General features: G+C 38.2%; 1 protein-coding gene across 1 annotated transcript in view; it reads right to left on the reverse strand.

The window, feature by feature from the left end:
• ift22 (intraflagellar transport 22 homolog (Chlamydomonas)) overlaps positions 1-24,913 on the reverse strand; it is a 63,656-nt gene that overhangs the window by 1,440 nt on the left and 37,303 nt on the right. The gene's annotated exons all lie outside the window — the stretch shown is intronic.

Below are 24,913 nucleotides of genomic sequence, written 5' to 3' on the forward strand. Positions count from 1 at the left end.
CATACCATCCTGTTGTATCCATTTGCAACACCCCACACTAGAGGGGGCGGGGTGAGTGCTGGCTAATTTGCATGAGACAGGACAGCCTTCCGAAATCAGCTGCAGTTGCCGTTTAGAGCGGCGTTTCTCAACCGAACTTACCCGTGGGCACATGTGTGAAATAGATGATATGATACGATAAGATAACCTTTATTAGTCTCACAATGGGGAAAATCGCAAAGAAAGATGAGAAAGTGCTCTGAGCATTAAAAGCCATTCAAAGCTATTCAAAAGCCATTCAAAGAGTAGCGCCATTAATCTACCTATACAGTATGTACATACACCAGCCACATCACTAAATACATTAGCTTTATACAATCCTGCCTTTACAATAATAACAATTCTTAGTTTTGAGAGTTATTATTGAACAATGTGTTTTTGTTTACTGTGGTTGTCTAGTTACACTCAATAATGTCCACACTAAGAGTATGATGAGTTACTGTCACATGTCCAGTGGTTCAAATATATTCACATTTGTACAATAAAGACGCACATGTGTTCTAAGTGTGTTTTATGTGATATATATTTTATACCTTTCACCCATCAGGGACAATTTCAGTTTGCAGTCCTCTTGGAACACACTATATTTACAGAATTTTACAATGTAATTATTAGCATTTGATTTTTTAGCATTTGTAAGCTAGATGTTTTTGGAGTCATAACAGTTCTCCCTATTGAATAGCAATGATGAGCATCAACATGCTGAGACGCTCCCAAAAAGCATCGCTCATGTAACCTACCACAGACAATCAGAGGTCGAAGCTAATTTGTGCGTTAACCATGCTGTAGCAGCTAGTTAGCAACTAAAAACGTTGCGGAGTCGCTCTAAGGGATACCTAAAGTAAACAAGACAGAAAAGCTAGCTGCATGCTAATCGCTAGGATAAGCTAAGATTGACATGGAATTTGCAAGTGTGCTTAAGTGCTTAAGTACACTTTTCATAGATGTCTGGAACAGAACAGACAATACATTTTGCTTTAAGTACACAAGTTTTTTTTTGTTTTTTGTCTCTGTCCACCATGATGTTGGTTACATAAAAAAAAAAAAGCCACACAACTACAGGTTCACCAATTGTTTCTCATTTGCGTTTATCGAGTCACCATAAGAAAACAAACAAAAGTCAATCGATCTCGCGGCGTGTTCGGGCGACCTGAACGGACAAAAAACAAGCTCTGAGAACAATTAACCGCCTGTACATGCCATCCTGGTTTCAAGGTTGTGCTTGATAAAAAAAAAAGCTGAGGGCAAGGAAGGACACAAACAAATAAATAAATAAATAAATAAATAAAGGAAGAAACAGCACGGATTCATCACGTAGGAGGTCGGACCCGCTGCAAAGCCGTCGACACAAAAGCCAGAGGGTTTCCCATTATGTGATAAATGGCTCATCTTTTATGCTCATTTCTTTTCTTTTCTACACCTGCTGGATTAAAATATATCCAAAAGTAGAAGAAAAGTAAAAGGGTCAAATGAGTTCAGCAGAATTATTTTAATCTTAAAATTGAGGTGAAGTCAAATAGTCTTTAAAATAATACAAAGTATGTTCTATGCCAGTGGTCCCCAACCTTTTCTGTACCACGGACCGGTTTAATGTCTGACAATATTTTCACGGCCCAATCTAAAGCTTTAGTTGATAAAAACAAAATAAAACGACAAGAAAAAAACTGTGGTATTTTCTCTATAATAATAATGAACGTAAATCTACTGTGTAATCATGTGCAACTTTGTTAATGGTGTCTTGAAGTGCGTCAAGTGAGACGGATGTAACAAACAGAATCCAGCCACTTTTCAAAATAAAACATCATTTTCGAAAAAAATAAAAATAATGCAATTTTTTTTTCTTTCGGTACCAAATGACCCACGGCCCGGGACCAAATGACCCACGGCCCGGTGGTTGGGGACCACTGTTCTATGCAACCCCACTAGTCTAAGCACAGCATTCTGATTAATATTGTGTTTGTGGAATATAAATTAAGCAGCAAAATATACCAGTTTTTATCAATGTCATGGGGCGGCCATTTTGCCACTTGCTGTTGATTGAAATTGACGGTTGCTCAGGACTCAGGTAACGACCAATCATGACTCAGTTTGCGAATGTCACGTGACCAAACTCAGAAAACAGGTTCACATTTTTATTTTCTTCAACTAGAACAAGACAAATAAGACCAACTAGATTTTCTTTAAACAGTAAACGTAACCTTCAAAATAAAAGAATGTTGAAAAGGAAATTTGAAACAACTTCCCAAAATAAAGAATGTTTACAATACAAAAAAAATATTTGGTATGAATATGTTATTCATGTATGGTCCGTTTAAAAAAAAATAAAAAAATTATGAATCTTTTATTAATAGCAAAACAAAGTATGATATGAAAAAAAATGATTTTGTTTAAAATCAATAAGGCATACATTATAATGATATCAAACTCGTATAGACAATTAAAAAGATATTTCAAGATTTTTTTCAGGGATGGCGCTATAGGGGTAGAGGGCGCTATAGCCTTGTCAGAAAGAATTTTATTTGATATTGTAAAATATATTTACAATAAAAAAACATATATATATATATATATTTTACCTGCTAGTAATTTTTAAATTGCAGAAGTGAAAAAGGTTAATACTATTAAAATATATATATTTTTTGTAATAACAATAACATTAAAAAAAAAATCTGGCTATTTCAATTTTAAAACAAGTCAATTTGAGTAGCAACATAATAGGAAGTTTCTTACTTGAGGTGTCTTAAGTTTCTGGGCCGATTTGTCATTGGGGAAATGATTTAATGTCTCCTTGACTTCAATCTTCCTACTCGTTTAGTTTCACCTCCCGTGGGAAATCACACCTGCAAGCGCAACAGCCGCCATGAAGAATAACCAAATAATGGCGGTCCACTGTCATTTCCTATTCTGCTTGACGCCTCCATATCTGACAGTGAACTGGAGTGCTTTAAATGAATGATACTCCCAGTCTGCTTGGGTTATTATGTTCTCATCGGCCACTTCTGATGATTGCCAAGACTGTCAGGACTCTTTTACAGAGTTCACTTAAGAGGACGTTAATTATGCCATTAAGTCACTCGTTTCCTCGGTCTGTCTCCCACACGTGGAAGCTAATAGAAAGTACAGCTTACGTAGTCCAGTAACTTGTAGTTTTAGAGGAAGCCTAAGCAAGAGGAATGCAAATTGTTTCATTTTTCTTGTTGACAATATAGCATGATGCAAATATCATCAAAGCTCCTAAAGAGGGCGCCATACAGCTGAAATGTCACCCTCTAATGACCAGTCATTGTTTTACATTACATTTAGCTACCAACGCTAACCTTCTATTTAGAGCTAATCAAACTGCAACTAAATCGGTGTTTAAATTTGTCTGTTATCAAGGTAAGCATAAATCTTGGCAAAGCACCCAGCAAAGTCAAGTGGTACTTTTATTTACTGTTGCCATAGATGACACAAGGACAAAAATGAACGAAAGTGCAGGTAGAGAGCTTTTTTGACACTCAACTATCAATTCCGCTGTTTTATACAGCACTTTAAAAAAAATGCAGCTGTAAAGCATTACATAAAGACTAAAAATAAATCATTTAAACCACACTCACATTTTTTGGACGCGGGAGTACAATCTTGAGTTTGGAAGCGCTCTTGCCTTGTCTGCCACCTAGAGGTCAACACTGTCATTGCTTGTTATCCCGTTTTTCGCGGCCGATACTCGGAAGTGTGTATGTATGGGAAATAATTAGCCGGCTAATGTGCATTAAATTAAATTGTTAAACAATTTGTCATTATCTCGCTGTTGGCCTCTGATACCGAAACTGGACACTGGACCGGAGAGGTCAACCCATACGGGGGTTAGCTAAGTGCTAGCTAGCTGCTACGATGGACACAACACGAATGGATTTAAAGCTTTACAAAAAGCACCAAAAAAAAAAAACAACTCTGAGTTCTGCTTTTGCTTTTATATGGCGAGAGATCTTAGACGTTAAAGTAGGTTATTTTAAACTAAAAAAGAAAATCTTATCAATCTCCGTAACCTGACGCGTTGTGTTAGCGCGTCAGCCACATATGCAATCATGCACATTCCAAGATGTTTTCAAAAAAGTGAGGCTTGGTAAAGAACTTTGGCCAACATTTTTTCATTGGACTTTTGACGTGTTTGTCGGCACATATGAAAGGATTCAGGATTTGATGGTTCAATTGTAAACGAAAATGTGGACACTGTCCACAAGACAAGCTGAACCAAATTTCCCAAACTTTAGACCTGTACAAGTCCATGTGACATTTCAAGGTCAATTTATTTATTATGGCAACAGCAATAACAATAAGAACAAAAGTCACTTTCCCACCAAGAATTTGGCCGCGGTCTCTAAACGAGCTGCAGGCCAAATGGAACTCCCTGAAGTGAACCGACGGGAAAAGGCGTCACGGAAGCTTCTGTGGTTTGAAAGCAACACTCGAAATGTCACCTTGTAAATACAACTGGCTGCCAGAAATCAATCCGTAAATCCGACTGGCACAAGCCGACGCATATGCTAATGTCATTTTAAATCTTGTTGAATGTGTCGTTACAGGGGCAATGTGAGCAAATTGGCCATACATACATAGCAAGTGTTTACTGGGCCTGTTTTGAGGGGGCGGGCCTATCTAGGAGATAGGGGGGTTGCGACAAGGCAAGCGACTTCAGCTCCAGAGTGTGAACATAGAGTACAATTGTAATATGAGTTTACCAATATATATAATTGACTTCATCTGAGAGACTGTTTTAGGTAGGTGCTGCTGTTTTGGTTAGCAACATAATCCAAAATGGGCAAAGTCATTCCTGCTTAACATTATGTTCGACTGGATGTGGCGCACTTTCACCATATCGGGGTCGGAGGGGAAAATCATTGTCAGAGGCGGCGACGCAGAGACGGGAGGATCGCGGCGGGATACAAAGGGGCCTTTCTCCCACACTGGCGTCACAACACGTGCAGGAAACCACACCAGGAACGACGCTACCACCAGCACGAGGGCAACACGGGACCTTTTTTCAAGAAAGCCATTACAATGGTGTTGGTCTCAAAATAAATGAGCACATAAGCATAATGCATGCGCGGCGTTTTAGAAGTTTGGCTCATTGATGGAGGTGATGGGGGACGGTGGGAGGGAGGCTGGATCACAGAACTTGCACAGACTCGTAATTTATTGCTAGACTGAGCGCAAGCAATTAAAATGGTGAACGCAAAAACACATTCACGTGGACTGCATATTCTCCTCTGTGTTTTTCTTAGAAAGCTTGAGTGTGTGTGTGTGTGTGTCAGACAAATCATTGTAAAAAGGGTAATTTTTTCCATGAGGGGCTCCCCGTAAGAACAGCGTTTTATGTTACCAGTGATCATTTAAAAACAGTTGTGTACATTCACAAACCAGTGTTGCCCCAGTTACCTTGAAAGAGTAACTTAGTTACGTTCCTGATTACTTGACTTTAAAAGTAATTTGGTTACTTAACTGATTACTTGACTTTAAAAGTAACTTAGTTACTTTACTGATTATGTGACTTTACAAGTAACTTAGTGGCATTACTTATTACTTGACTTTAAAAGTAACTTAGTTACATTGCTTATTGACTTAAAAAGTAACTTGGTTACTTAACTCAATCACTGCCATTGACAGCAAAATATGTCAAAAATAAATTTTAACTATTTCAATTAATGTAACATTTTTTTTCCATTTTTGTTAACAAGAGTATGAAAGCCTAGAATTTATTTTTTTGTACATTTAGAACAGATATAAAATTTGTGATTAATCGTGAGTCATGCGATTAATTACGATAACAAATTTTAATCGCCTGATGCCCCTAATTTTTTAATAATCTTTTCTTTAAATTTTTAATAATCTTTTATTTTTTATTTTTATATTTAACTATATAAATAATAAATAGCAACTTTAACTACATTTCTGAACAGGGAATTGAATATTTTATAAACAATTCATGCAAGCACTATCTTTTAGTGCATGATCAATAGGAGGCACAATCTAACACTTCATAACAACTTATTAACACCAGAGGTGGCAAATCCAGGTCCAGAAAGTAAAAACCTTGGCTTTAGCCCCTCGTGCTAGCTAGCAAGCTCCCCCGGGTGCTCGTTTACCTGCTAGCGAGCTAGCTAGCTAGCAGGAGGGTCTAAAGCCAAACTGTGGCAGGGGTTTTACTTTCTGGACTCGGATTTGTCACCTCTGATTAACACGCACATTACACACAAGTGATTCCCGTTGGGCACGCTCCATTGAGACAGGTCCCCTGATTACACTCTCAAGATGCTTGTGTGTGTTTTTATTTGTCTGTGTGTGTGTGTGTGTGTGTGTGTCAAAGCACAGCATGCCAATCCACCTGGATCAGTGCCGCTACTATCGCTGAGGGCGCCAGGACGCACTTGAAATGCAGTCACTGTGTCTTGTACAAGTTCAGGCACAAATCAGATGTGTTTGACGCATACACACACACACACACAGATACACACAGGATTATGATGACGTCCGTTACAGGCTAGCATTAGAAAAGCATCGGGTGGAGGCATGAATGAGCAAAAGAATGCATTTAGTCACCAATGAAGCTGGTTATTGTGCAGTCGTATCAAAGGTGTGAGCTTGGCGTACCACAATTAAAGCAACCTATTGAGTTTTTTTTTTTTTTTTTTTGCTACTGTAATTATAGTAGTTATGCCAGAAAAACAAACTAGCCCTTGCATGTAAGGGGTGTGCAGCTTTCTTTTATATAAAACAAAAGGAGCATTTTTTTTTCTTCATCTCCGCTCCGCACATTTATGGGTTATTTTCACGCCTTTTTTTTTTTTGGAGTTGTTTTGCTTTCAGTGAATTCATGCAAATTCCACACTGTATCTACAGTACAGTATATAAAATTAATCGTTTAATAACCCTTGTGTGGATAAGCAGTTAAAAAAAATGGATGGATGGATAAACAATTCCTGGAAAAAATAAACTAAAGTTGAAGTCATCCATGTTGCTGCTGCCAAAAAGTTAAATATTTACGTGAATGAAAGGCAGGAATGGCCTAGTAAAGAAGGAAGGACAAAAAGAACTAGGATGGAGGGAGGGAAAGGAGGAAAAGGGGAAGAAAAAAAGGAGGGTAATAAGGAAGGTGATATAAAAAGGGCAAAGGAAGGAAGGAGGAAGGGAGGGAGGAAGGAAGAGAAGGTATTATGGATGAAGGAAGTGCAGAGGAAAGCTGGAAGAAGGTAGTAGAGGGAAGCGAGGACAGATGAAGGAAAAGAAAGAGAAGGAAAGAAAAGTGAGTAAGAAAGGAAGGAAAAAAGAAAGGAAGCAGGAAGGCTGAATCAAGGAAGAAAGGAAGGATGGAGGGAAAGTAATAAGGAAGGAATGAAGAAAGAAAGGATAAAGGCAGGAAGGAAGCCTGACGGAAGGAGGGAGGGAAGGAGGGAAAGGAAACAAGGATGATGAAAAAAGAATGGTGCGAATGAAAGGAGGATGGTAAGAGGAAGGGAAGAAAGGTTAGATTCAAAAATGAAGAGGGGTAGAGAGGAAAGGATTGATGAAGGAAAAAAGGAAGACAGGAAGGAAACAAGGAAGATGGAAGAAAGGATAGAAAGGAGTAAAGGACGATGGAAGGAGAGAAGGATAAAAGATGGAAGGAAGGAATAACGGAAGGACAGACGGGTCTCACCTCTACTTTTAGCATGTCAACCCCCAAATTTGAAATCCTAATTTGAAACTTGAATTTTTCTCTACAACCCTAATCCGGTTTTGGATCTATTTGACACCCTAACAACAAACCCTAATCCAGGCTAGAAGCCCTATTTTAAAACCGCAGCACATGTGAGCTGTGTTGTGAGCAGGTGTCCGCTAATTGCTATCATGGACCTTTACGTACCAACATGACAGATGAACTTGCTCTTGCGGCTTTGCGGTCCATCCCAGCAAACCCGCTAGGCCTCGTTGAAGTCCTGGACGTGCCACTGTCTTCAACGCATCACAGCATTTTTTTCTCCCAAGCTCTGCTCGCCTCTTTTGTTTGCCCTCGTCCTGTCCTGTCCTTCACGCCGCATTATGCTCCTCTCAACAAGCGGCTCGATTAGCCTCCTGGCTGACGTGTTGAAACGCGCATCCTGCCCTCCTTGGAGAAATTGATGCGAAGGTTTTGCAGTGAGCGAATTGCTTTGATAGCAACGAAAATGTGGATAAAGGCCTTGTTTACTTGTTTGTTTGTTTACTTCCATTTTGAGATGTTGTTCAATCATGGATGGCAAAAGAAGTGATGGCAGCAATAATATAACATTAAACAAGATTTCCATGTGTAAGCATAGCAAGCATCTCCATGTTTTTTTTTTTGTGGTCTGTTTCTGTGGATTTTTTTCTCGTCCTTTATAGGGCCCGACCGATTAATTAGCCAATCAATTAAATCAGCCAATATTAGCTTTTTTTAAATTGGCAAAGACTCTTTGCCATTGTTTGACAGAAAAAAAATATATACACGCACATATGATAACATCAAGCAAGGGTAATGACATTCAAACATAATATCAGAATTGGCAATAGCCTAAAAAAAATCATATCTGTATTGCAGTATTGTAATCCTGATTGATTATTGGAATGATCATGTATCATCGAGACTTTGTATGCAATATAGCATATGCAATCCAATTATTTTTGATTATTTCTATTGTGCAAGTTGGGGCTGATTAAGATAACTGACAAGTGGAACAATCCCATTCACTTTTATTTATTTATTTTATTGTTTGCATTACTTGTCTTTTTTTTTCTTTCGTTGAAATTGACAGTTGTAACGACAAGATAGATAGATAGATAGATAGATAGATAAATAGATAGATAGATAGATATCCAGAAAGCTAGCTATTTAGCTAGTTTGATAGCAAGCTAGCTATTTAGCTAGTTAGATAGCAAGCTAGCTAGCTAGCTAGATAGATAGATAGATAGATAGATAGATAGATAGATAGATAGATAGATAGATAGATAGATAGATAGATAGATAGATAGTGAAGAGGGTCTTCTGCCCAGGTTTAGTCATAACTGTTTTAATTCATTTATTTCCTCAGTAGAACTTTTATCTGTGGATGTGTCTTTGTGAGTGATGTCGCAATTTCTGCCAAGTGTCTGTAATCAATGATGTTTTTAAAGTCTTATCGTCATGACTGGGATCTCATCTATTTCCACAACAATGTAATCAATGATGTTTTTAAAGTCTTATCTCATGTCCGGTGAACTCCAGGTGGGCTGTTTAGTGGGGGCTTTTGTGATACCGCCCTTCAAGATAGTATAAGAAGGTTGTAAGTGTCTGTAATCGACACACTTGCGAGAAGCTGCAGCTATGTTCTGTAAACTCGCTTGTGTCCGGAATATTCTGTAAAATAAAACCTTCGAAGGAACTGTTCACCGATCTCCAGCCTGTATTCAGATAACCAACATTCTCTCTACCCGAAAGACAACAATCACGCGAAAAATATTATTTTCTTCAACAATAGATAGATAGATAGATAGAGATAGATAGATAGATAGATAGATAGATAGATAGATAGATAGATAGATAGATAAATAGATAGATAGATAGATAGATAACCAGAAAGCTAGCTATTTAGCTAGTTAGATAGCAAGCTAGCTAGACAGCAAGCTAGCTAAATAGCAAGCAAGCAAGATAGATAGATAGATAGATGGATAGACACTCCCCCCACACACACAAATATATGAATAAAATAAGTCATAATTCCAGGCCTGTATTAAGGTCAAAGGTCATCTCAAGTCATTGGTTTATTACTCTTGTGCAAGGCGTCTGTTATCCTTATAAGAAGAGCAATCACATTCATGTTCCCCGTGCATGGCCGAGCGTCTTTTTATTATTATTGGTTGTCCTGTTGAATTCTGTCGTTGGAGGCAGCAAAGCATGCCAGAGGGGGAGACGCGTGTGCCGATCTCGACTGCATATGAGAGCACTCGCGCTAACTTGCCAAACATACTTGAGGTGTCAAGTTCAAATAGCCTACTGTGAGTGCGCCTTCAAGCTAAATAGGACAATAAATGTGGCCTGCTGCACACGTTTGACTCACAAAGCATGAGAGGTGCCCTTAGTGGGCTGCCCGCCAAGCCAGGGAGGGGGATCAAAGGTTGCCATGGAAACAACGGAGATGCAAACTTTGTTGCCAAATGGTGTGCTTTTGCTGTTCTGATTTAAAGGTCACATTGTATACAAGTGGTGCCTTGAGATACAAGTGACTCCGTTTTTGGTCGGATTATTATTATTTTTTTGCTTTGTCTTGACAAACAAATGGTGTACGTGGTAAGTGACCGACTCACTTCACAACAAGCGGTAGGTTGGCAGACAGATGGCAGTATAAAACAAGACACACACCAATGTTTAAATTGTATTTAATTATGTCATTAATGTTTTTATAATGTGTCATGTTATAAAATAGACATGACTTATTTTCTTTTTTTGGAGCCCTGCAACAGATTAATGGCATTTCTATTCATTTCAATGGGGAAAGATGATTTGTATTACGGATGTTATGAGTTATGTGGGGCCATGTAACAAATATAATGTGTATCTCAAGGCACCACTGTACTATTGTTTGTTTAGGAAGCATCCAAGAAACAAAGAGAAGTTTGATGCAAATGCGGCTGGAGTGAAAGATTCTTCGGAGACATGAAAATTGACTTCCTGTTCCTGAATATGCATCGTTTACACTATTTTGGGACACAAACGGCATCTGAAGTGATTTTTTGTTTCCAGTGGAAGCAGCGAGTTGGATCCGCACTCCGTGGAAGCTGTGACTCATTCACCTAAGAAGACGAACATAGTTGGCGGCTGAGTCACTCCAGTCACACCCCTACGCACACCTTGTCGTCACTCAACCGGTTGTCCATCTCACGCACTCCAGAAGCTGCACAGCGTGAATTAATATAGTCCTCCCGGTTTTAAATATCCAGCTAATAACCTTTGAATATGCCACTGAGCTTTGAATCGATCTTCTGTGGATTCAAAAACACAACCAAGTAGAACAGCAAGGAGGATTGCTGAAGATTTGATCTGCATCTATTCAATAGATTATATTGGGTGGAGCATTTTACATTTTGTACTTAAGTAGAAGCACAGCTACTTGTGTGTGGAAAAAAACACACACTCTAAAAAGAGTTGGGTCAAAAATAACCCAAGTTAACGATGGGTCAAAAATGGACCGATCCTCTACTTGGGTCAATTTGACCCAACTTTTAGACAAAATGAGCCACTTTTCTGACCCAAGTAAAGGATCTGACCAATATTTATGAGTTGTTTTACTCTAAAAGAGCCATTTCTTACTCAAAGTTGAGTCAAATTGACCCATAAAGATTTTTTTTATTTATAGATAATAATAGCTAATACAATACTTATTAATAATAAAAACATTTTTTAATTAAAATTAAAATTAAAATTAAAATTAAAATTAAAATTAAAATACAAAAATACAAAAACACAAAAAATAAAATAAATTTAATAATTTGGTTACTTTTGACCCAACTGTTTTTAGAGTGCAGGTAAAGTACCGCTTTGAATCATTTCATTTAGTAAACGTAAATGTACAATAACACGTGACGATGTGGTGGACACTTCATTACTTAATTAATACATATTTATTTTGTATTTCTTACATACTTTATTTTGTACTTTTAATTAACTGCTAGCACTTTGCTTTTTATTTTTCACATGTAACTTTAATAAACGTGTTTCGGCTTACATAAAAGTTCGTTCTCCTATTCTACCCACGCTGAACAGAATTGTGACCTCAAACAAATTTTTGCTGTACGTAGGCCACATCGTAATTATGTTTTTCCTTAGAGGGCTGTTTTGACTGTGAACCCATATAAATGTATGAACACCTGATATTGGTACATACTGTATACAACAAATTGACAGGTAACTAGTTCTGAAATCAGAAGCCAGTAAAATGAATAATTTGTTCAACTATGACTCTATTCGAAAAGAGAGAAAAATAAAATGGGCTGGGAGGGTGGATGATCCAAAATTGTCATTCATCATAGGGGTTTTCTGAGTCATGCTTTGTCTGGTCCCTCACCTAGGACCTGTTTGCCCTGGGTGGCCCCAGACAACATAGCTCCTAGGCTCATTGGGACATGCAAACCCCTCCACCACGATAAGGTGATGACTCATGGAGGAGTAATTAATTAATTTTTTACTACTTTTTTATCTTGTAAATTTGGTATTTTCCAATATTCAGTATATCTAATTTTGCACTAAATGCAAGCAAAGTAACTCCTGTTTTTCTAGGCTTGTGATTGGCTAAATCAAGCTTAATGGCCTCCAAATCAAGTTGCAGGCAGACATTTTGTTAATATTTTTGTGGACAAAAATGTACAGTATTAGGGCTGAACTGGCCATCTGCTACACTGGGCAGATGCCCGGTGGGTCGGCGTCATTTGGGCTGATGAGGTGCTATTTAATTATTTTCCTCCGAGTCTAAATCAAAATGCCAGGGCTTTGTCATGTATGCTTGTATATCAAATCAATACTCACCAATGAAATTCATTCAAATGCTATTAATCTTTACTAGTCACACAAAATATTTTTCGCTATGTTTTTAATAAAGAAAAATAGCACTGTGTTGTAAAATACAGTACAGTATAACAGGGATGTGATTTGACCAAAGTGAAATGATCTGAAAATTTAGCCGGGGGTCTGGGAGCTCATGGGTTTTCCGTGTTTTTAAGTACTTTCAATGCACTCACATGACAAAGAAATAGACAAAACAACAGCATAAATTTTCAATGTATATTGAACTATCCCATATAAAATGGCAGTTTTAGTCAACTCAAAATCAGTCACATTCAAAAACATTGGACTGCCTTTGCTTTTAAAAACTATCACTGAGAATATCATCATATCTAACTAATGTGATTACTAAGTTAACACATAAATAATGTTGAAGAGTTCAAATTTCATGAACAAATAATTGTATCATGACCAAATGAAAAGTAACTCATATTAGAGCATACCACAAATGTCTTTGTTATAGCAGAAGATGTTATCTGTCGGAGTCATGTGCATACACAATGAACTACTATAAAAAAAAAAAATTTTAAAAAAAAAAATTTAAAAAAAAAAATCAGAATTTTTTTTTTTTTTTGGGGGGGGATAAAAAAAGCGGAATTCCGCGAATTAGCGGAAAAATCACATCCCTGAGTATAAGGAATAAAACATAAATGAGAATATCTCGATAAACTCATCAAGCTGTGGCAAATGTAAGTCAAGGTACCACTGTATAGCTAAAAGTTTTGAGATGCAAGTTTACTAGGGTACATTTAAATGATACAGACAGAGCTTCACTCTTTCGACAAAGAATTCAGAACATCATCTCTGTGGGAAAAAAACAAGAGTGCTGCGTCCATTTGAGCGGTAACCAGTCATAAGCCCGGTGCTACCAGTGTTCCCACATCAAACGCCTGCGGACGGCGGGGCTCGAGTCTGCCCCCACCCCACCCCAACCCCCCTCCGCTGCCTTGTAATGAAGGCAGACGAGAAGAATAATTGAGTGTGATCTGGATTCTGTTAACCAACAATAGATAACGACCAAACTAGCAGGGGGTCACCCAAAAAAAAAAGACGTTTTTTTGGGTGACCCCCTGCTAGTTTGGTCGACCGTCTAAGCATAGTAAATTCAATGGAAGTCTGTCAGATTGTCAAATGGTGGTGGGCTCTACAGGGCATGTTTTGTCTTTGCTTTGATGTTTTATTTTAGGGTGTATGTGGCGGAGCGGGGATGCGCTAGGGCTGGATGATTAAAGAAAAACAATCACAATTCTATTTTTATTGATATTGCCGGAGAGCGAGTCTGGTCAACCGCCCTATTAGTCGCATTTCTGAGGCGGGGCAAACATGAGCTAGCTAGTGGAATGAGCCAATGAGCGAAGAGCAGACGAGACGTCAGAAAAGCGAATCGAAAAAAAAAAAATTAAAATTAAAATTACAAATAAAAAAAAAAATGAAAAAAAAGAGCAATGATGATGACATGTCAAATCGGTAAAATTACCGAATGAACAATACTGAGCTCTCCAGAAAAAAAAGAAGTAGAAAAAGAAAAGCGAATCGAAGTATTTTATTCATTTTTAATTTTTTGCGGAGATGGAGTAAAAATCAAACATGGTTACTAGCGAGAGACAGTAGTGAATGACGTCGTCGTTGAGGGAAAAACTTGACTGACGACATCACGCAAATAGACAAATTTGATTGGGCCGTTCTGTTTTCAGGCGCAGCCGAATCGCTGTCTATGGCCGCCTGTCTTTCTTTCTTTTTGAAGAAAGTGGGTGTGGCTTGCCAGGGACGGGGAGAACATGCAAAAGTCCACCCAGGAATGCCGGACTCGATCTCACGTCCTCTGCACTGGGAGGCGGACGTGCTAACCAGTCCCCCAACGTGCCGCCTCTTAGGATATATATCTTCACAAATTTCCAACTGATGTATCCTTTAAGCTAGCTGACAAGAACAACATTCATTTGGAACGCGATTGATGATGTTCACAAGATCAAAAAAAGGACGTAAGAACGCGTTTTGAGAAGCGGCTGCTCAAAAGAGTAGAAGAAGAAAGTTCACAAATGAGGACAAATATTTTACTTTGAATATCTCTATATCAATATTACCTCTCTGCATGTGTTACTACAGCATTTGTTTGTGAATATTTGTTATTTTAAGGAATATCACTCTCGAAACTCAATGCTAACTTTCTATTAGCCTGTCAATGGGGTTTTTACATTGATTGCTAGCATTAGCACTGGCGATGTTTCTAAATTGAAATATGTCTTGCATTAAAAAAATTGTAATTCTTTTTATTGTGTGTTTAGTTTTAAGTAAACTCCAACTCGGATGTCGTTTAATAGCTTAAAGTGTAGGGATGTAATGATATTCAAATGTCACAATACGATATTATCACAATATGAACCTCACGATACGATAATTGTCCCGATATTGTGGTGGTGTTGGCAATATATATATATAAAAGCTCATAATATATATGTGTATATATATATATATATGTTTACATCAACCTCTGAGATTTCTGCTCTATCCATGTCACATCTTGAACTACTTTGTAAACAATGCACAGCGTATGTTACTATTGGCTCCGCAGCTTTAAGTATCAAAAGTCTATGGAGTTCATAATGCTGTGCTTGGCTGAAGAAGGTGAAAAGTAACTTGTGTTGCTTTAAATATCGTAGCATGACGACGACGATATTGTGGCAATTCTAATATTGCGATATCATGATAATGCGGTTATTGTTACATCCCTATTAAAGCACACAAAGACGGATTCCATACGCACAGTGCATTCAGGGTGCTTTCATAACGTCGGAATATACAAACACGCACTGCGCCATTAGGCAATTTGTTTTTCTTTGATTAGAACCTTTTTTATGATTGTGAGACATCAAAGTCATGGTTAACTTTTGATTAACTGTCAAACTCTATGGTGTGCCAACTCTATCAGCATATAACATGTGTGTGTGTCGGGGGGTTAAAAAGTTTGGGAAAGATTCTCTTCCTCTTCTCCTCAGGCCTTTTTTTATAAAAAGTATGTTTTCCTCTCAGGGGTACACCAGAAAGAAAATGTAATATTCTGTTCTGGTATACACATTGGTTATACAGTGAAACTTTGCGGTGGCCTTTCAGTTTAATTTGCGGGTTTGCAAGACTACACGTGTTCATACATTTTTTAAGTAAGTGCGGGGGCTGCGCCGCTTAAAACATTTGAAAAAGGCTGCCTGCGTCTTCTCCTCAAGCCAGATTGCAAACATGTTATTCGTTTCCTCACACCCTAACCTCAATTTTGGTGAGTTTAAAAAAAAATGTCACTTAACTCTTTGACTGCCAAAAACGTTAAATAACGTTTAGTAAAATCCTAGGGAGGAGTGCCAAAGACGTTAAAAGACGTTTGTTTCAAAACAGAGGTGAAACTAACCATTTTCTATTGTTGATTACTGAAAAACGGAATAAGGTAGAAACAAACTTTTTTTTCTGATGAAAGATGAGAGTCCAATCTTCCATTTGGTAGTATGTGTGTTTCCATAGTCCAAACACATAATTTTCTGTGGACCTTGAAAGATCAGTCAAAATGCTTAAATCGGCTGGCACCCACGGCATCCCTTTTCTGAAAACGTCTGGCAGTCAAAGAGTTAACACATTCACTGCCATCGACGGTTATACTCGTCAAAGTTCCATTTTAACTGGGCCGGCAGTGAATGAGTTAATTTCCTCTAGTGCTCGCACGTAAACTTTTAGCAACATAAGGAAACCTTGATGGAGTGTTTTAGTTAAATTGTCAGACACAATATGGGCTGCATAGAATCAAAGATGCGCTTAGAAAAACAATCTAACTTGCATGTAACTTGTAAGCAATATAGTGAAAACTTGATATGGTGCTAAAGATGAATTTGCAGGTAACTCGTTCAAACCTTTCTATTCAAGCCTGGTTAGAAACAAAAAACTAAATTGGTCCCATCGCATCCCAACCGCAATTTGGGTGGATGCATCACAATGCGGCTAATGGATTCATGCCTCAGATGGGGTGTTTTTATTTTTTCACGTTCTCCTTCACCGCTTTCTAAAAATATTTTGAAAAAGTCTGGAAGGTACATAATTAAGTCAAGACGGTGGACTTTTTCCCTAACCCTTGGCTTTAGCGTGGTTTACTTCCATCCATGTGCCCCGGCTTGATCCTCGATCCAAACCTCAGCGATGACTCACAGGTAAACGAGCTGAAAAGGGGGGAAGGGGGGGCGGTTGAGAGCGGGGTGGGATGGGGTTGCGGGGGTGAACGTTTTACAGCAGGGATGAAAATATTTGAAAGAGGCTGCTTGCGGCCGCCGCATTTGCCTGGAAAAACACGATGAAGCTGACGCGCATGGAGTAAAGGGTGGTCCCACTGTGAGGACTTTTATTGAGTTGTGTGGGGGGAAGCTTCTACTGAGGGGGAGATGTATTAAAGTTTTGGAGACATCATCAAGTAGAGAGAAGATCTTTTTGGAATCGCATATTCTGATATGTATGGTTATATTATGGACCCCCCCCCCCCCCAAAAAAAAAAAAAACTACCATTTTTAACACTCCAGTTTTTGGTGTGAATGTATATAAAGTAATAGTCTCAGTCTCAGATTCAACACTAAATGTACAACTTTAGACTGAAAATGAACATACTGTATATATTACATTATCTGTCAAGTTCAATAGGATCCGTTGGAGAACAAAAAGATCCACCTGGAAACGTAATAAGGTCTACATTATTGATAAAAATGGTATTACAATATCAGTCAGCATTTTGTGTTGCATTATTGGTGAAATTTTTACATTATTGGGTTTTATTCCATTTTTACAGAAGAGGATTAGGGGCCAGTGAAGAGGGATAAAAAAAGGGTTGGCGGGATTCTGACTTTATTCTCAGAATTCTGACTTTATTCTCAGAATTCTGACTTTAATCTCAGAACTCTGACTTTAAAGTGAGAATTCTCACTTTATTCTCAGAATTCCGATTTTAAAGTGAGAATTCTGACTTTGTGACATAGAGCTATGATTTGTGTGTGTGTGGGGGTGGAAGTCAGAAAGTTCTAATTCTGAGAATAAAGTCAGAAGTCTCCCTTTAAAGTCAGAATTCTGAGATTATCTGAAATTCTCACTTTGAAGTCAGAATTCTGAGAATAAAGTCAGAATCCTGCCAAACTTTTTTTCCTCTTCACTGGCCCTAATCCTCTTCTGTACATTTTTGATTCCAGTTCACTGCAAATTCTATTTATTCATTTCAGGAAATTATTACATGATAGGGTGCTACATGGCATGAAAAAAGGGGTGTGCGAGAACTCATTCGTTCTAGATTTTCAGGTCATGATTCAAATTGCAAATTTGCTCCCAAGGACCCAAAACACAAAAAAAAAGTTTATTACTCAACATCAGATTTCAAACGTGTTATGGGCAACAGGCACCCAGCACGCATATATTAATTTAAAATATTTATTTATTTTTTTTTACAAATCTTCCCAAAATTGTTCTCAGCTGCTTGCAGTCGACCGGCAAAGTGGCTGCCAGCTCGCTTCGCCACACTCATCGAAGCGCAGTGTTTTCTCAGCACCTTTTAGCGGCCATCATCCCCACGGCTTCTTTTCACCACGGAAGATGTCAGCCTCATCCCTCATTTTGTTGTACAATGCAGCTGATCAAACAGCACAATGAAAGGGTCCCTTTCATAAGGTTTCATTAATGTGAGTAATGACGGAGGGGAGAGGAGGCAATAACCGGCGACCGGCGGGGAATATGGCAGCGCAAATGTATCTTTTGTATGAGTTTATTAGTGTGGATTATACAACATTGTCAGGTTAGTCCTCCTATGACGCATTTACAAACAGCAGGAGACAAGATGAAGCGCTTTCTATTCAAGGCAGGCCAAAAGAAATATGCGGTCGAAAGAAAAAAAAGTGTGAAACTTTTGCAGTTTTTTTTTTTTTTTGCATGAATTGGCCATAAAATATGATCTGGTCTTCATCTAAGTCACAGACAAACAGTCATTAGGACAATGACATCTTAAAAAGACCTAATTGGACTCAGGAGACAGCTAAGTGAATCTAATCAATGTGACGAGATGAGAGGTGTTGGGTAAAAATCTTGTAAAAAAAAAATAATAATAAAACACCCACCAATTTTGAGCTTTCTGTCATTTTCCTTGAAAAGCTCTCAGGAGACCTCCAATTAAGAATTGTTAACTTGTACAAAGCTGGAAAGGGTCAACGTATCGCGAAAAGCCTTGTGTTCATAGTCCATGGTAAGACTGACGCGCTATAAATAGAAAAAAAAGTTAGCGATAGGACAGAAATCGCACTGATGTGAAGAATGGTGTGGTGAAAGACTTACACCAAACTCTGGCATATCTGTTGACAGCATTTAACAAGAATGTATGTCATCGGAGGAAGCCACTGCTGTCAGACAAAAACCTTGCCACAGCGTTCCAGATCTTCCACAGTGCTACTGGCAAATTAGTGTGTGGATAGATTCAACCAAAGTCCAGTTGTTTGGAAGGAATGTGTAGAGAAAAATAGGCACAGAACACCACCATTAAAACCTCATTTTAACTCTGAAGTATATGGTGGAGTGGTCATCATGGTTTGGGGCTGCTTAGCTAACTCAGGGTCTGGACGCCTTTGCCATCACAGATAGGGAAACTAATTCCCAAGGTTAGCGAGACATTTTGCAGGAGAACTTGAGATCATTTGTCCACCAATTGAAGCTTAACAGAAGATTGGACAGGACAGAAGTCAATCAACTACTGGATAGTGTTAAAGAAAAAGTCAACCCCCCAAAAATGGCTTGACAATAATATGTTCTATGCAGCCCCACTAGTCTAAATACAGTATTTTGGTAAATATTGTGAATATGAGTTAAGCAGCAAAATCCAGCAGTTTTCATTCATATCAGAAGGCGGCCATTTTGCCAGTTGCTCAGGTATCAGTTAACAACCAATCACAGCTCAGCTTCAGAAAACAGGTGTGATGTGAATGGTCGTTGCCTGAGTCCTGAGCAACTGTGATGTCATCTTCAGTCGACAGCAAGTGGCAAAATGGCCGCCCCTGAGATGGATTAAAAACTCATATTCCACAAATGTAATATTAATCAGAATGTCATCTTTAGACTAGTGAGGTCACATATATCATTTTGACAAATATTTAAGGTTGACTTCCCCTTTAACAAAACAAAACAAAACATGCATTCTGTAGAACTGAATGGAAATATTATTGTCAAGACAAATGGTCCAAAATTCTTCATGACAGTTGTGCAGATCTGCAAGTACAGGCAATGTTTGGTGGAAGTTACCTCTGCCAAAGAAGGCTCAAGCACTTATTAACTCTTTGACTGCCAGACGTTTTCAGAAACGGGATGTCGCCAGTGCCAGCCGATTTAAGCATTTTGAGTGATCTTTCAAGGTCCACAGAAAATGTTGTGTTTGGACTATGGAAACACACATCCTACCAAATGAAAGATTGGACTCTCAGCTTTCATCAGAAAGTCGTTTGTTTCTACCTTATTCCGTTCTTCAGTAATCAACAATAGAAAATGGTTACTTTCACCGAAATTCTCTGTTTTGAAACAAAAAGCGGAGAAAAAGAGCTTTTTGTGAACGATGTTATTTCATGCACTCTAGTGAATTGTACACTTCTTTTTGTCCATGAATGATGCCACAAACACCTAAATAGTGCTTTACTTCTGTAAAACGCTTTCACCAACAATGAAAAAGTGTTTTTTGATTGCAAAATACGTTTATTTCCATTCAACAGTGTAACAATTTGACAAAACAATTTCGCAAACTATTTACAAATGTGTGCAACTGTGGTACTACTTACAATTATGTGGATGTTTCAAATACAGTTTTTCTTTTCGTAACGCTCTCCTGCGTGCAAGGAGACGCCAGGACTCGCACAACAGTTTACTTTCACTTTCGCATTGGTCCGTTTTGCGTGCAAACGTTACACTTTCTTGACGGCCTTTTTTTCCGGGGAATAAAAAGCAAGTAGCAGACTGTACACACTTCCTCCGATGAATATGCATTGGACTCGGGGCACTCTCCGTCGTCCGATCGAACGTCCGCCTGTGCGTGCTCGGTTGCGCTCCGCGTTACGACACCGTCATAGCCGCCGCGTCAGCGGTTCTAATTTCGCCGTCAAGCTCGGATTCACCTTCATCATCATCGATGATGATCATCGTCGTCATCAATGTACTATTTTAGCGTTGGTCGATGCCTTTCGTCTTGTAAGTGTAGAGCTGCTTGCAAACGCTCGCCATTGCCCGTTCCCTCCTCCATCTAGCTCCATCTAACGTCTTCTACTGCCGCGTCAATGCTTCCCAACCACGGAGTCACCACCCTCATCCTCATCATCGATGATGATCATCGTCGTCAACAATGTGCTCTTTCAGCGATGCTTTTGGTCTTTGAAAAAAAACGTCTCGGGCGTGAGCTCCTCGCGACTGGCCGCCATTTTTCCTTTGTCTTCCATTCTCATCTCCTGCTCAACGCTCTAGCTCCGCCTCTACTGACGCCCACCCGATCTTGTCAAAAGAGAGTCATCGCTGCCCTCTAGGGGCCAAAAATAGTCATTAGGCACAACAGACAGACTTGAAACTTTCACCAGACATGCGGAAGGGTTTCCTCTACCCGTTTCAAAAAAAAAAAAAAAAATCATTGGATGACGTCTTTTGACGTCATTGGCAGTGCTTCGTAGGTTTTTACTTGACGTCTTTAAACGTCAGTGGCAGTGAAAGAGTTCAATCCAAATGTATATTTTCCTCCCTGCACTGTGATATCCGTTCAGTAAAATCCTGGTGTTAATCTATTTTTGTAGAGAAAATGACCAGATCACATTTTTTGACCAAATTCATGCAGAAATCAAGGTAAAAAAGGGTTTATAGAACTCCTACCCACCAGCTTAAACGACCGAAAAATCATGAGATCTATTCTTTGATGTCTGACTTTTGAACTAGATTCTTAGGATTTTTTTTTTTTTAATTCTAAGTAAAGGATCCATGGAAAATGTATCTACTAATGTGCTAGAAATCTTCAAAAACTTTTATTTGGGCTCACGAGTGCCTTCCAGTATTTTCCTGGTGCGACACATACATATCTGGTGACTTCACAGCCGAGTTGGCGTTTCTCGCCCGAAGCGCTTGCCTCCGCCTTTGAAATGCAAGCCGCGTGTTGTGGGGTCGACCGAGGTAAGATCTTAGCTGGAGGATGTGCTCCTCGTGTGTCTGTGTGCGTCTATGCCAGTGTCACCATCTGGCCGCCATGAGCCACCCCGGCAGACAGTCGGGACCAGCTGGTGGACTGGACAAAAGCACGGCTTTACACGAGAGGCACAGGCAGGGAGGTGGAGGGTGCATTGAAAACATGTCCCCCAAGTGTTTTTGATGTTTTCAAGGGATGGTTATGATTTGAACTGAAGTTAAAGAATGTCTGGCGCAAGAACGTGATTTTTGGAAAATCTGATTATAGAAATGCTCTCAATAGGAGAAAACATCTAACCTGGATTTAGAAGCGTTTACACTCGGGACTAAATTCAGTTTGATTGGCAGCTTGTTCCATTCGTGTGCAGCATAATAGCTAAATGCTGATGCACCATGTTTGCTTTGAATTCTGGGCTCCATTGGATGGCTGGAGTCTGCTGACCTCAGAACCTTACTGAGTTTTACAATCCATCATTTATTGAATGTATTCAGAATTTAAGACATTCAGTGATTTATAGACCAGTAGCATCATTTTAAAATCTAGCCTGTTTAAAGTCTTTAGGAGTGAAGTAGTATGTTCTGATTTCTTTGTCCTTGCCAGTTTGGTATAGCATATAAAATTTATGTAAAAAAAAAAATATATATATATTTCATGAAATAATGAAGAAATTAATTTGTTGGTCAATAATAAAATTTTAAATACAGTACTGTTAAAAAAAGAACAGATTTTACATACACATTTATTCATTCATTTCATTGTAGCTATAATATAAATTTATAATAGTCAAATCAATGTTTTTTATTTTATTTAATGATTAATTTATAATTAATAAAGAAATGCTGCAAAAAAAGAACAGATTTTACATCCACATTTATTTTTATTTTTACAATTAATTTCATTAAATATTTGGTTTACTGTTTCATTGCAGCTATAATATAAATTTAAAATAGTAAAATAAATTATTTAACGTTTTGAATTTTATTTAATGATTAATTTATAATAATAGCAATAATAATAATAATAATAATAATAAATAAATAAAAAATACTGTTAAAAAAAGAACATATTTTACATACACATTTATAAAAAAAAATTCTACAACTAATTAATTTCATTAAATATTTGGTTTACTGTTTCATTGCAGCTATAATATAAATTTAAAATAGTAAAATAAATGATTTAATGTTTTGAATTTTATTTAATGATTAATTTATAATAATAGCAATAATAATAATAATAATAATAACAAATAAATAAAAATACTGTTAAAAAAAGAACATATTTTACATACACATTTATAAAAAAAAATCTACAACTAATTAATTTCATTAAATATTTGGTTAACTGTTTCATTGCAGCTATAATATGAATTAAAAATAGTAAAATCAATGTTTTAATGTTCCGTTCCGTCTTCCATTCCGCTTATCCGAGGTCGGGTCGCGGGGGCAGCAGCTTTAGCAGGGAAGCCCAGACTTTCCTCTCCCCAGCCACTTCAGCCAGTTCCTCCGACGGGATCCCAAGGCGTTCCCAGGCCAGCCGAGAGACGTAGTCTCTCCAGCGTGTCCTGGGTCGTCCCCGGGGCCTCCCGCCGGTAGGACATGCCCGGAACACCTCCCCAGGGAGGCGTCCAGGAGGCATCCGAACCAGATGCCCGAGCCACCTCAACTGGTTCCTCTCAACGCGGAGGAGTAGCGGCTCGACGCTGAGTCCATCCCGGATGACCGAGCTTCTCACCCTATCTCTAAGGGAGATACCTGCGGAGGAAACTCGTTTCGGCCGCTTGTATCCGGGATCTTGTTCTTTCGGTCACGACCCACAGCTCGTGACCTTAGGTGAGGGCAGGAACGTAGATCGACCGGTGTTTTAATGTTTTTAATTTGATTTATACTAGATTTTTATGAGTAATACATTATTGAATTATGTAATTTATGTAGTCTTGAGGGCTTGTGAGGTTAATCTCATGTCTTTCTTCAATTCCTTTGAGTGTACCTGTTGGTGTCCAACAGACCCATTTTTCACACTGAATACGTAAATCGAGGTGAGAGTCAGTCTAAAAACTTTTTGTGACATTTTTGTTTGGTGGTGTACAACAAGATTTTGTAAAATATGTGTCTCAGTTAAATAAAGGTTGGGAAACACAGCTATAGACGCTCACTGAGTTGAAATCTCGCAGCCTGTGCTGATTTTATTTATTATTTTTTTCACACCTGATGATGGTTAACTTTAACTGCTAATAATTTGTGACATTTGAGGCCATTCCCCCCCCTGAGAATATTGGTTGTACTCCAAATTTGACTTTGGAGGAACTAATCCCACCACACGTGAGTCATTTTTGTTCCGTCTCAACTGCCACAAACATGCTGTTCTTGATTTTGTGGCACACGATGAGGAAAACATCCGAGAGAGAAAATAACATCAAGTGGGAAACAGTGCACCCCTACAGGGTGACCAGAGAGACTTCAGCAAAAATTGGAACAGACATTATTACATGAACTTAAAGCGAATAACATTTCATATTTTATGGCATAACCCTTACTTGCAATCAGTGTTAATTTTAACAATACATTTTAATGTCGTTTTTGTTAGTCTTTTGACTAAAATTATTTAAAGTTTTAGTCATCTGATTGAATTTTTGTTTTAATCCGATTTTAGTCGGCGAAAATAAAGAGCAATTTTAGTCGACGAAATTGACAATTAAGTCGATGTTTTCCTTCATCATACATTTCAACTTTAATGCAGAAAATTATAACACACCTATTTGTAACTGTAGTTTAACACAGAAGACACATTTAACACATTGGTGTTTTTATTAAACTTTGTTTCAATGAAACATGTTGAACTGACATTGATTTGTGGTCTTAAAACTTAGTTTTCACCAACACCACAATGAATGTAAACATGTTTGAACATGAAATAGATTCTCCCACCGCGTTTCATTCTTTCTTCTGTTTGGATTTTGTGAATTTTTGTCACTGTGTTATTTTTGTTTTAGTCATTGACAAAATTGTCAGTAAATTTAGTTATTGTCATTGTCTCAATGAATGGCTTCTATTTTAGTTTTGATTTCATTTTCATCTGAACAAAAAATTGTGACAAAAAATTTTTGT

Source organism: Vanacampus margaritifer, chromosome 2 (assembly GCF_051991255.1).
Source record: "Vanacampus margaritifer isolate UIUO_Vmar chromosome 2, RoL_Vmar_1.0, whole genome shotgun sequence".
Taxonomy (NCBI): domain Eukaryota; kingdom Metazoa; phylum Chordata; class Actinopteri; order Syngnathiformes; family Syngnathidae; genus Vanacampus; species Vanacampus margaritifer.